The sequence below is a fragment of the Mus pahari genome, chromosome 3 (genome assembly GCF_900095145.1).
Source record: "Mus pahari chromosome 3, PAHARI_EIJ_v1.1, whole genome shotgun sequence".
Taxonomy (NCBI): domain Eukaryota; kingdom Metazoa; phylum Chordata; class Mammalia; order Rodentia; family Muridae; genus Mus; species Mus pahari.
Window position 1 is genome coordinate 154,796,064 of NC_034592.1, and position 10,572 is coordinate 154,806,635.

Sequence of the window (10,572 nt, forward strand, 5' to 3'; positions counted from 1 at the left end):
ATGGTTATGAGCCACCATGTGGTTGCTGGGATTTGAACTCCGGACCTTCGGAAGAGCAGTCGGGTGCTCTTACCCACTGAGCCATCTCACCAGCCCGCATCTGTACTTTAAGAGCGAGGTTTGGCTAGCAAGCAGCTCAGGGGCAGGGAGTCGCTCACCGTGGAGTTTGAGCAGAGCCTCAGATTCTAGCTCTGTCATTGAAAGGAGGGACAGGAGAGGGAGGAAAGTCCTGTAGACTAGGCCTACGCCTGTAATGCCAGGACTCTGGGCTGAAGCAGGAGAATCTCAAGGCTAGCCTGAGCTACACAGTAAGACCCTGTCGCAAGAAGCTGAAGGGACAGATATGGCTCAGAGGTAGAGCATTTGCCTAGTTTTGTTTTGTTTGCAAGCTAACGGGTTTGAGGCTTAGCATCACAATCACACATGCATGAGAGAGAGAGAGAGAGAGAGAGAGAGAGAGAGATCACCCATTTTCACATGTGTAACTTCCCTTTTAGAGCAAGCTTTCTCCAACTTAGCACCATAAGCGCCTGGGCTGTTGACAGACAGCATCCTGTGCCTTATGAGCTAATTAGCAGACTCTCTGACCGGTGCTCACGGGCTACTCAAATCCTCCCACCCCCAGTGTAACATCCAGATGTGGCCCTGGCATTGCTCAGCAAGCTCTGGAGTCGGGAAACTGTTTCCAAAAACCACTACACTAGAAAGGAAGAGGTATGTGCCCCAGCTTCTGAGGCAGGAGGATGGAGAGCCAGGGAGGGATGTGTAGTGAACTCTGTGGGCGTTCCCTGATTTCTGTCTCATGTGCAGGAGCGACCTACAACACAGAAACATGGGAATTGCTCTGCGCGTGAGTTCACGCAAGTGTGACTAAACAGAACATCCTCAGAGCTTCACAGGAGACTCACAGGTGTGTGAGAACGTGGTGACTTGATGCTCCAAAGATCAGAGATAATCCCAGCACTTGGGAGGCAGAGGCAGGTGGATTTCTGAGTTCGAGGCCGGCCTGGTCTACAGAGTGAGTTTCAGGTCAGCCAGAGCTACACAGAGAAACCCTGTCTCGAAACAAAACAAAACAAAACAAAACAAAACACAACCAAAAAAAAAAAATATTGCCGGGTGTGGTGGCACATACCTTTAATCCCAGTACTCGGGAGGCAAAGGCAGGCAGATTTCTGAGTTTGAGGCCAGCCGGTCTGCAGAGTTCCAGGACAGCCAGGGCTACACAGAGAAACCCTGTCTTGAAAAAACAAACAAACAAACAAACAAAAAAATCAAAGATCAGAGAAAGGCGCAGAGGCCCGAGTGACATACCAGACTGGATCAGTGAGTGAGGCCTGGGCTACTGAGCCGGCCTCCTAGCTGCCCTGGGCACTCCATATACCGAATACGAAGACCACAAAGGTTTGTGTACCTAGAGGACAGAATGGCAGCCTCACCACCTTCTGTGAATTAAAACAGAGCCACCGCCTCTTCACAGGCCATTTGACTCCTTTGCCTGGGTTCTAAGAATGAGCCAGAGCTCCATGACACTTCTGTAACATCACCTTGGAATCAAAACTTGCATGTTTTAAGTTTCTCTGTTGATGGAAGAGGTTGAAAAAAAAAAATGCCCTTCCCAAGCAAGGCAGTGGCGGTGCGAGCCTTTAATCCCAGCACTGGGGAAGCAGAGGCAGGAGGACCTCTGAGTTCAATGCTAGCCTGGTCTAAAGAGGGAGTTCCAGGACAGCCAGGGCTACACAGGGAACCTGTCTCAAAACACAAACAGCAACAACAAATTAAAACCAAAACAACCACAAAAATCTCCTCCCTATTGGCCAAAGCTAGGGACAGAAGGCAGATGGGACTTCACATCGTCCCTTTGATATGGTGACAAGCCTCTTCCACAGCATCCAGGGTAGGTGCCATTGTTGTGACTGACTTTGGAAAACACAATCTGCCACACATGATTTTCTGTGTGTGAATCTGTGTGTGTGTGCGCACACACAAACATGCTTGCAAACGTGTGTGTGCACGTGTACTGGCTAATTTTGTGTCAACTTGACACAGCTGGAGTTATCACAGAACAGGAGCTTTAGTTGAGGAAATGCCTACATGAGATCCAGCTGTAAGGTATTTTCTCAATTAGTGATCAAGGGGGAGAGGCCCCTTGTGGGTGGGACCATCTCTGGGCTGGTAGTCTTGGATTCTATAAGAAAGCAGGCTGAGCAAGCCAGGGGAAGCAAGCCAGTAAAGAACATCCCTCCATGGCTTCTGCATCAGCTCCTGCTTTCTGACCTGCTTGAGTTCCAGTCCTGCATCCTTTGGTGATCAAAAGCAGTATGGAAATGTAAGCCAAATAAACCCTTTCCTCCCCAACTTGCTTCTTGGTCATGATGTTTGTGCAGGAATAGAAACACTGACTAAGACAGCACGTTTAGGCTAGAGGACGACCTCAAGTGTCACCCCTCAGGAGCCATCCACCTTTTTCATTTGGTACAGGATCTCTCACATGCCTGGGACTTACTAATTCAGTTAGGATAGCCAGCCAGTGAGCCCCGAAATTCCACTTCTTTCTGCTTTTCCAACATAGGAATCTTTTTTTTTTTTTTTTTTTAAACCTAGGTTCTGGTGACCGAAATCAGGTCCCCTTGTGTTCGAAAAGCAAGCACTGTATTGACTGAGCGCCGTCTCCCTAGCCTGTGACCTGTTGTTTTAAGTGACAGTAGGTAGGTAGCCCTGCCTAGATGTTAGGACTTGGATCCTAAAGGCCACGTTGAAGGTGTAGCCACCAGCTTGTGTTGCACCGAGATGTAGCAATTAAGAGCTCAGCCTCGTGGGCGAAAGTAAGGTCTCGTTGGAACCCTGGCTCCTTCCTGCCTCTTGTCTTTTACTGCCTCTATCACGTGCTCACTGCCAAGGTGCACAGATCTCACCACAGGCTCACAAACAGAGACAAGCGACCGGGGCTAGACACTGAGACCAAGAACAAAGCAAAATGGTTCCCTTATAAGTTATAACCTCGAGTATTTTGCCACAACAACAGAAGAGCTGACAGATATGTTAGTAGCCAATGCCACTCACTCTGATTCTTGGAATTCCACAGATAAGAGCCAGGAATCTCTCTGCCTGGCCAGGGCCTGGAGGGGACAGTTACAAATATTTTATTTATTTATTGGTTTTTTTTTCGAGACAGGGTTTCTCTGTCTGTCCTGGAACTCACTCTGCAGACCAGGCTGGCCTCGAACTCAGAAATTTGCCTGCCTCTGCCTCCCAAGTCTGGGATTAAAGGCATGCGCCACCATGCCTGGCTGATTACAAAGATTTTAATCGGAATGGTGCCAGGAGACGACTCTAACGCATACAGCTTAAGTCTTGTAGGTTAAAAACAAACAAAAACAAAAAACAAAAAAAAGATAAGAAAAGAAAAAAAAAAGAAAAAGAAAAGAAAAGGAAGAGAAAAGAAAAGAAGAAAAGAGAAAAGACTAAAATGCCGACCTGCCTATAGGATTCTTAGGTTCAAAAACTGTCTTCCTAATACCGCATCTTTACATTTCAAATGTATTTCACTTCCCCCCTTTAAACCTATATATCTATCTATCATCTATCTATCTATCTATCTATCATCTATCTTACATACCATCTATCTTTCTAACCTATCTATCATCTATCTACTTATCTAATATTATTTATCTTTTTTTTTTTCTTTTTTGGTTTTTCGAGACAGGGTTTCTCTGTGTAGCCCTGGCTGTCCTGGAACTCACTCTGTAGACCAGGCTGGCCTCAAACTCAGAAATCCGCCTGCCTCTGCTTCCCAAGTGCTTGGATTTAAGGCATGTGCCACCACTTCCCAGCATATTTATTTATCTATCATCTATCTATCATCTACCTTTCATCTATCTACCTACCTCTCTATCGGCTATCTACCTATCTATTATCTATTTATAATCTATTTATCATCTATCATCTACCTATCTATCTATCTATCTATCTATCTATCTATCTATCTATCTATCATCTATCTGCCTTGTGAAATATTCAGGTAACCCAAGGTGGCACCAAACTCACAATGTAGCCAAGACTGGCCTTGAATTCCTGATTCTCCTGCCTCCACTCCCCAAGTTATGGGATTCCAAGAGCATGCCACCATGCCCAGCCAAAGCCTTTAATATTTTATTTTATTTTATAAGAGTTATTTTAGTGTGTGTGTGTGTGTGTGTGTGTGTGCGCGCGCCTGCATGTCTGCATGTGCACCTCAGATGAGGGCTAGAAGTCTCTGGATTACAGGCTGCTGTGAGCCTCCATACATTGTGTTTACCATCCAAGAGGTGAGCTCTTAGCTTCTTGTTTCTGCCATCATGCCTAGGGGTTGTTGTCATGTCTCTGTTTTACCATCATGGACTTGTGATTATGAAACCATAACCCAGAATAAATGCCATCATCTTTAAACTACCTTTGCTCGTGGAATTTCATCAAAGCAACAGAAAAGTAATGAATGCAGAACTTTGGTACCAGGAGTGGGGTATTGCTGTGAAGCAGCTAACCATGATAGTTTTTAGAAGAGTAAAAGAAACAGTAGAAAAAAGCTGGGTAGTGCTGTGTCTTAGTCAGGGTTTTACTGCTATGAACAGACACCATGACCAGGACAACTCTTATGAGGACAACATTTAATTGGGGCTGGCTTACAGGTTCAGAGGTTCAGTTCATTATCATCAAGGCTGGAGCAGGGCAGCATCCAGGCAATCATGGTTCAGGAGGAGCTGAGAGTTCTACATCTTCATCTGGAGGCTTCTAATGGAAGATTGACTTCCAGGCAGCTAGGATGATGGTCTTAAAGCCCCCACCAACAGTGACACACCTACTCCAACAGGGCCACACTTTCTAATAGTGCCACTCTCTGGGCCAAGCATATTTAAACCACCACATGGTAGTTTATATCTTTAATCCCAGCACCGAGGAGGCAGAAGCAGAAGCAGGCTGATATCTGAGTTCTAAGGCTGCCAGGGATACACAGAGAAGCCCTGTCTGGAGGAGAAAATGGAGGTGGGGCAGGCTTTGAAGCTTTGGACTTGAACAATGAAAAGTTGGGCATTATAAGTAGAGATTAAAGGGTCATTCTGGTGGGATCCCAGAACACAGCAGAGCCATGTGGACTGTGGAGGACCAGCTCAAGAGGTACAGAGAGAGAGAAAAATAAAAATTAGCAACTGAGCTAGAGGCTGTTCATATAGTGCCTTGACAAAGAGTCCATCTGGCTTCTGCCCTTGACCTGAGAATCTGCCTGTAGCTCAGTTTTTAAAATGTCACAAACGGGCTGGTGAGATGGCTCAGTGGGTAAGAGCATCCAACTGGTCTTCCGAAGGTCTGGAGTTCAAATCCCAGCAACCACATGGTGGCTCATAACCATCCGTAACAAGATCTGAAGACAGCTACAGTGTACTTACATATANTTCAAATCCCAGCAACCACATGGTGGCTCATAACCATCCGTAACAAGATCTGAAGACAGCTACAGTGTACTTACATATAATAAATAAATAAATAAATCTTAAAAAAAAAAATGTCACATACTTAAATGTCCCATCCCAGGTATGTGCTGGCAATAAGGCTGTGGTTGTTAAGATTATTGGTGACTTTAATGGTCAGATTGGACCAAATGGACGGGTTCTCCCAGGCTAAGACGCCACACAGCACATTCGATTTGTGAAACCAAAGGTCTAAGTTGTTTTCTGTTTTTAGAAAGAAACTGAGAAAATAAATAAGTAAAAGTTGTTGCTAGTTGGACAATTTCACTGAGTGGAGATTTTAAAACATGATATTGAATCTGTGACATAGTTATTTTTAACAAGTCTTCATCAGGTCTCAGAGAAAAAGTGCAACTGGGGCAGAAAAAAATGCAAAATGTACAGTTCAGAGGGAAGAGTAGGGAGACCCTGCTTAAAGCTGCTGCCAAGGCAACAAACAGACTGTAGTCAGTAAGAGAGCTCTCTCCGCACACCAGGCAGCTAAGTCTCCAACCTGTGAAAGGGAAGGCCAAGGCATTTTCTGTTCCTAGAAAGAAACGGCAGACAACATTTGCTGTCAATGCAGTTCAGTGGGGCGGGGCCAGCCCAGGCTGACAGCAGCATCAGCTGGTGCTGACTTTAGAGATAAGAGATGTAGGAGTAAAGGATCCATAGAGTCCTCTTCTGTGGCTTTAGGGAGCCATCAACCAAGGCAGCATGTGGCAGGAGAGTCCCTTGCATGAAGGCCCCAGGAAGATAGAAGGGCCCTTGTGTGATGCTGGGAGAGCCTGGGTTACGTTGGAGACTTTAACATGCTGAAGATTCCAGAGCCATGATATACCTGCCAAGAAGAGCTACCCATGGGGAATGGAAACATCCCAAGAGAAAGTCATGTGCTTCCAGCAGCAAAGCGGGAAGGATGGAACTGTCTAAGCCAGCCACATCGGACGTGGAGCTACAGGGTTTTAGAGTTTGCCCTGCTCGGTCCAGTGTTTCCTCTCTGTGCCCCCATTCCTCCTTTCTGGAAAGGTCATTTATATTCCATGCCATTAGATGTTGGAAAGGTGTAATTTGCTTTTTGGTTTTTGCCCTGAGGCTCAGAAGAGACACTCAAGTTTTTCAACAGTAAGACTAAGGGTATGAAAGACTAAGGGAACTTTTGAAGTTGGACTAAAGGCGTTTTGCTTTACGATATGACCACGAACCTTTGAGGGCCAGGAGTGGGATGTGATGGTTTGAACGGGAATGCCCCCCACGGGCTCACGTAGTTGAGTACTTGGTCCTCAGCTGCTAGCACTATTTAGAGGTTTGGGAGGTGCAGCCTTGGAGAAAGTATGTCACTGGATGTGGCCTTGAAAGTTTAAAGACTGTGACATTTCCAGTTCACTCTCTCTTTGAGCTTGTGGGTCAGGATGTGAGTTCTCGGCTTCCAGTCCCTTCCAGCAAGTCAGCAGCTTGTTGTCACCCATCTGCTCTGCAGACATGGACTGGAAAGATGTAAGGCAAGGAATAGGAAACTCGTCCCTTAGCTGCTTCTGGTCATGGTGCTTAGCCACAGCCACAGCAACAGAAAAGGAACGAATGCAGCTACATAGGATCCTGTCCCAACTAAGCACCGAACGAGGGCCAGGCAGGGTGGCTCAGTGGGCAGAGGCACTCGCTTGCAGGTCTGATAACCTGAGTTCCATCCCTGAATCCCACAAAGTGGAAGAGAAAACTGGCTCCTGAGAGTTGTCCTATGACCTCCACATGCATGTACCTGCATAGACACATAGACACACACACACACACAGATGCACACATACATACATACACAGACATATTCACACACAGACACATACAGACACATATGTACACAGAGGCACATACACAGACAGACACTCACACACACACATACACATGAAAGAAACATACCGTGCATGGTGGTGTATACTTTTAATGCCAGCACTCAGGGTGCAGAGGTAGATGGGTCTCTGTGAGTCCGGTCTACATAGTGAGTTCCAGGACAGTCGGGGCTACATAGAGAGACCTTGTCTCAGAAAACAAAGCAAGAGGAACCCACGCTAACTTGGATGCTGTACTAGTTTCCTTGTAGCTACAGAGATAAACCACCACAGCCGAGACAACCGAGAGAAGGCGGGAGGCGGCAGGAGCAGCTCAGATCTTAGACTACAAGTGAGAGACAGAGAGCACTGTGAAACGGCATGGGTCTCTTTCCTGCTTTTAATTTATATGTATGTGTGTGTGTGTGTGTGTGTGTGTGTGTGTGTGTGTGTGTAGACTGAGTGTGATGATGTGTGGTATATGTGTGTAGTGTGGATTTGTGCAGTGAGTGTGTGTATGTGCAGTGAGTGTGTGCAGTGAGTGTGCCTGTAGGGTGTGTCTAGTGAGTGTGTATGCAGTGAGTATTTGTGGTAAGTGTATTGCAGTGCACATATGTGCAGTGAGTATGTGCAGTGTGTATGTGTGTGTGTGCAGTGAGTGTGTGTGCACACAATGGGTTATGTGCAATGAGTATGTGCGCAGTGTGTGTATATGCAGTGAGTGTGCATATTCAGTGTGTGAAGTGTGTGCAGTGTGTATGTACAGTGAGTGTATTGTGTGAAGTAAGTGTGTGCAGTGTGTATATGCAGTGAGTTTGTGTAGTGTGTGCAATGAGTATTGTGCAGTTGGTGTGTACAGTGAGTGTGTGCAGTGTGTGCAATGAGTATGTGCAGTAAGTGTTGCAGTAAGTGTGCACAATAAGTGTGTGTGCCGTGTGTGCAGTGTGTATATTGTGTGAAGTAAGTGTGTGCAGTGTGTATATGCAGAGAGTCTGTCCAGTGTGTGCAATGAGTATTGTGCAGTGAGTATATACAGTGAGTGTGTGTACAGTGTGTGCAATGAGTGAGTGTGTGCAGTGTGTGCAGTGAATATGTGCGGTGAGTGTGCAGTGAGTGTGTGCAGTAGGTGTGAGTGTGTGCAGTGTATGCAGTGTGTGTGTGTGCTCGTGCACTATGTCCATGCAGGAACCCGTACCACATCTGCGTGTCTGTCTTGTCTTCTGTCTCAGTCGTCTCATATTGCTAAAACAGAATAGCTAAAATCAAATCACTAACAGAGAACAGAAAAGCACGTCGTACCTTGTGGGTTTCCAGTTATTTATGTTTTGTTTTTTCTGCCATGCTGGGAATGTAGGCCAAGGCCAAGCACTTCACACATTCGCTGTGCTCTACCCGAGACCCAGGATGTATGTGAGCAAGAGGCGGCCCTCTGTCTGGTGCATGGGGAGGGTCTTCTGGCTAAGCTGTGCTGTGGACGGCACCACGGGGGGGGGGGGGTGGGGGTGGGGAGGATGAACTTGTCAGTGCTGGTCTCTCCACCCTAGGAGCCCCACCCTCACCTCACAGAATCCTAATTACCTCTCGAAGTCACACATGGGAATCTCATTAACACACAATTTGGGAGTCAAGCCTGCAGTACACAGACTTTTGAGGGATACACTCAAATTCTATTATCCTGGTGTGCGGTGCTTCTGGACATGGGTGGATGGGGCCATAATTAAAGGAGCATCTGGGACCTTTTCTGCTAATTTTAGGATTGTGGGCCAATTCAACTTCCGCCACAACCCCAGAAGGGCTTCTAGTTCTGTCTGTGGCTTTGCTGTAGTTCTTCTCAAGGTCAAACGTAGAGGGTGACCCTAGGTGTCCGATCCTTCTGCCTCTACCTACAAGATGCCAAGATGGCAGACACCCGCCGCCCCACCATATCCGGTTTATGCTGGAAAGGCTCTCCCTCCTGAGCCACATTCCCAGCAGATGATGGGTCTTCCATAGCTCCCTTTCACAGATGGGGAAGCAGCAGTGCACAGGCCTTGGGAACCCCTTATGAAAACTCACAGCAGCAGGTGAGTGACAGGGCTTCTCACACCAGCAGCCAGGCTGCAGAGACAATCCCAGGGACTCTGCTGTCCTTCGCTCTCAGAGACACAAAGGGTGAAGGCCATGTGAGCAAGCTTGGTTCTCCCTGCTGGGAGCCTTGAGAGACACAGGGTTGGAGGTTCTCCGTGGGAGGTCAGGTTCTTGCCTCTCTGCTTGCTTGGTGACTTATGGCTTGGGCAGTCAGCAAGTCCTCTCTCTAGCAGAGACTAGACCTAAAGGGTTGCTGAAGAATTCCTTGGAAACCAGTTTTTTCAGCTTCCCTCTGTGTGCTCCCACAAAGTACCTTCATGAGGAAGTGGGTGAGGACTGCCAACCTTTGAGATGGTGGATAGGCCTTGGCAGAGAGCTGGGGCTCTAGGCAACCTTTCAGGTCATGTGATGCAGATCCCAGAAGCAAGACACGCTTTTGACTTGGGTCAGGTCAGGTCAGGTGACCACCCCAGCCTAGGCCCTCAGTATGGCCCTTCCGTTAGCTTTCTCCTGACTGTGCCTTGGTAAGCTGTCAGGTCTGTGGGGGAACCTGGGTCCCCACTTTTTGGTCTTGTCCAGGACCCTGGCCTCTACCTTTTCTCTCCCTCTCCTGATTGGTCTGTTGCTCTGATCCTTTGCCACGCCTTGGCCTGTAGACATGGTTCTAAAGAAAAAACCTTCCAGCGTGCAGCTGTTCCTCCATCCTATACCACATGCACTTCTTCGCTTCCCTTTAGACAGAACCCTCCCTCGCTATACCCTTGTCTTTATCTCTCTCTCCCCAGGCTGGCTTCTGTCCATCCCCCTTGTTGTGGGTAGGTTTAAAAGTCAACTTGGTGCAATCTAGAATTATCTGGGAAAAGAGTCTTAATGAGGGGTATCTAGATCAGGTTGATCTGTGAGGGTGTTTGAGGGGAGTGTGTTGATGGCCTTAACTGGTGTGGGGAAGCTCAGTCCACTGTGGGTGGCGCCATTCCCTGGCTTTGGGTTCTGGAGTGTATAAGAGAGGAGAAAGTGGGAGCTGAGCCGTGTCAGGCATTCATCCGCTCTGCTCTTGACTGTGGATGTGAGCAGAGCTTCTAGTCCTGTTTCCCAGGACTTCCCAGCTGTGATGAGGCTGTCTGTGTAGCTCTGGCTGTCCTGGAACTCACTCTGTAGACCAGGCTGGCCTTGAACTCAGAAATCCACCTGCCTCTGCC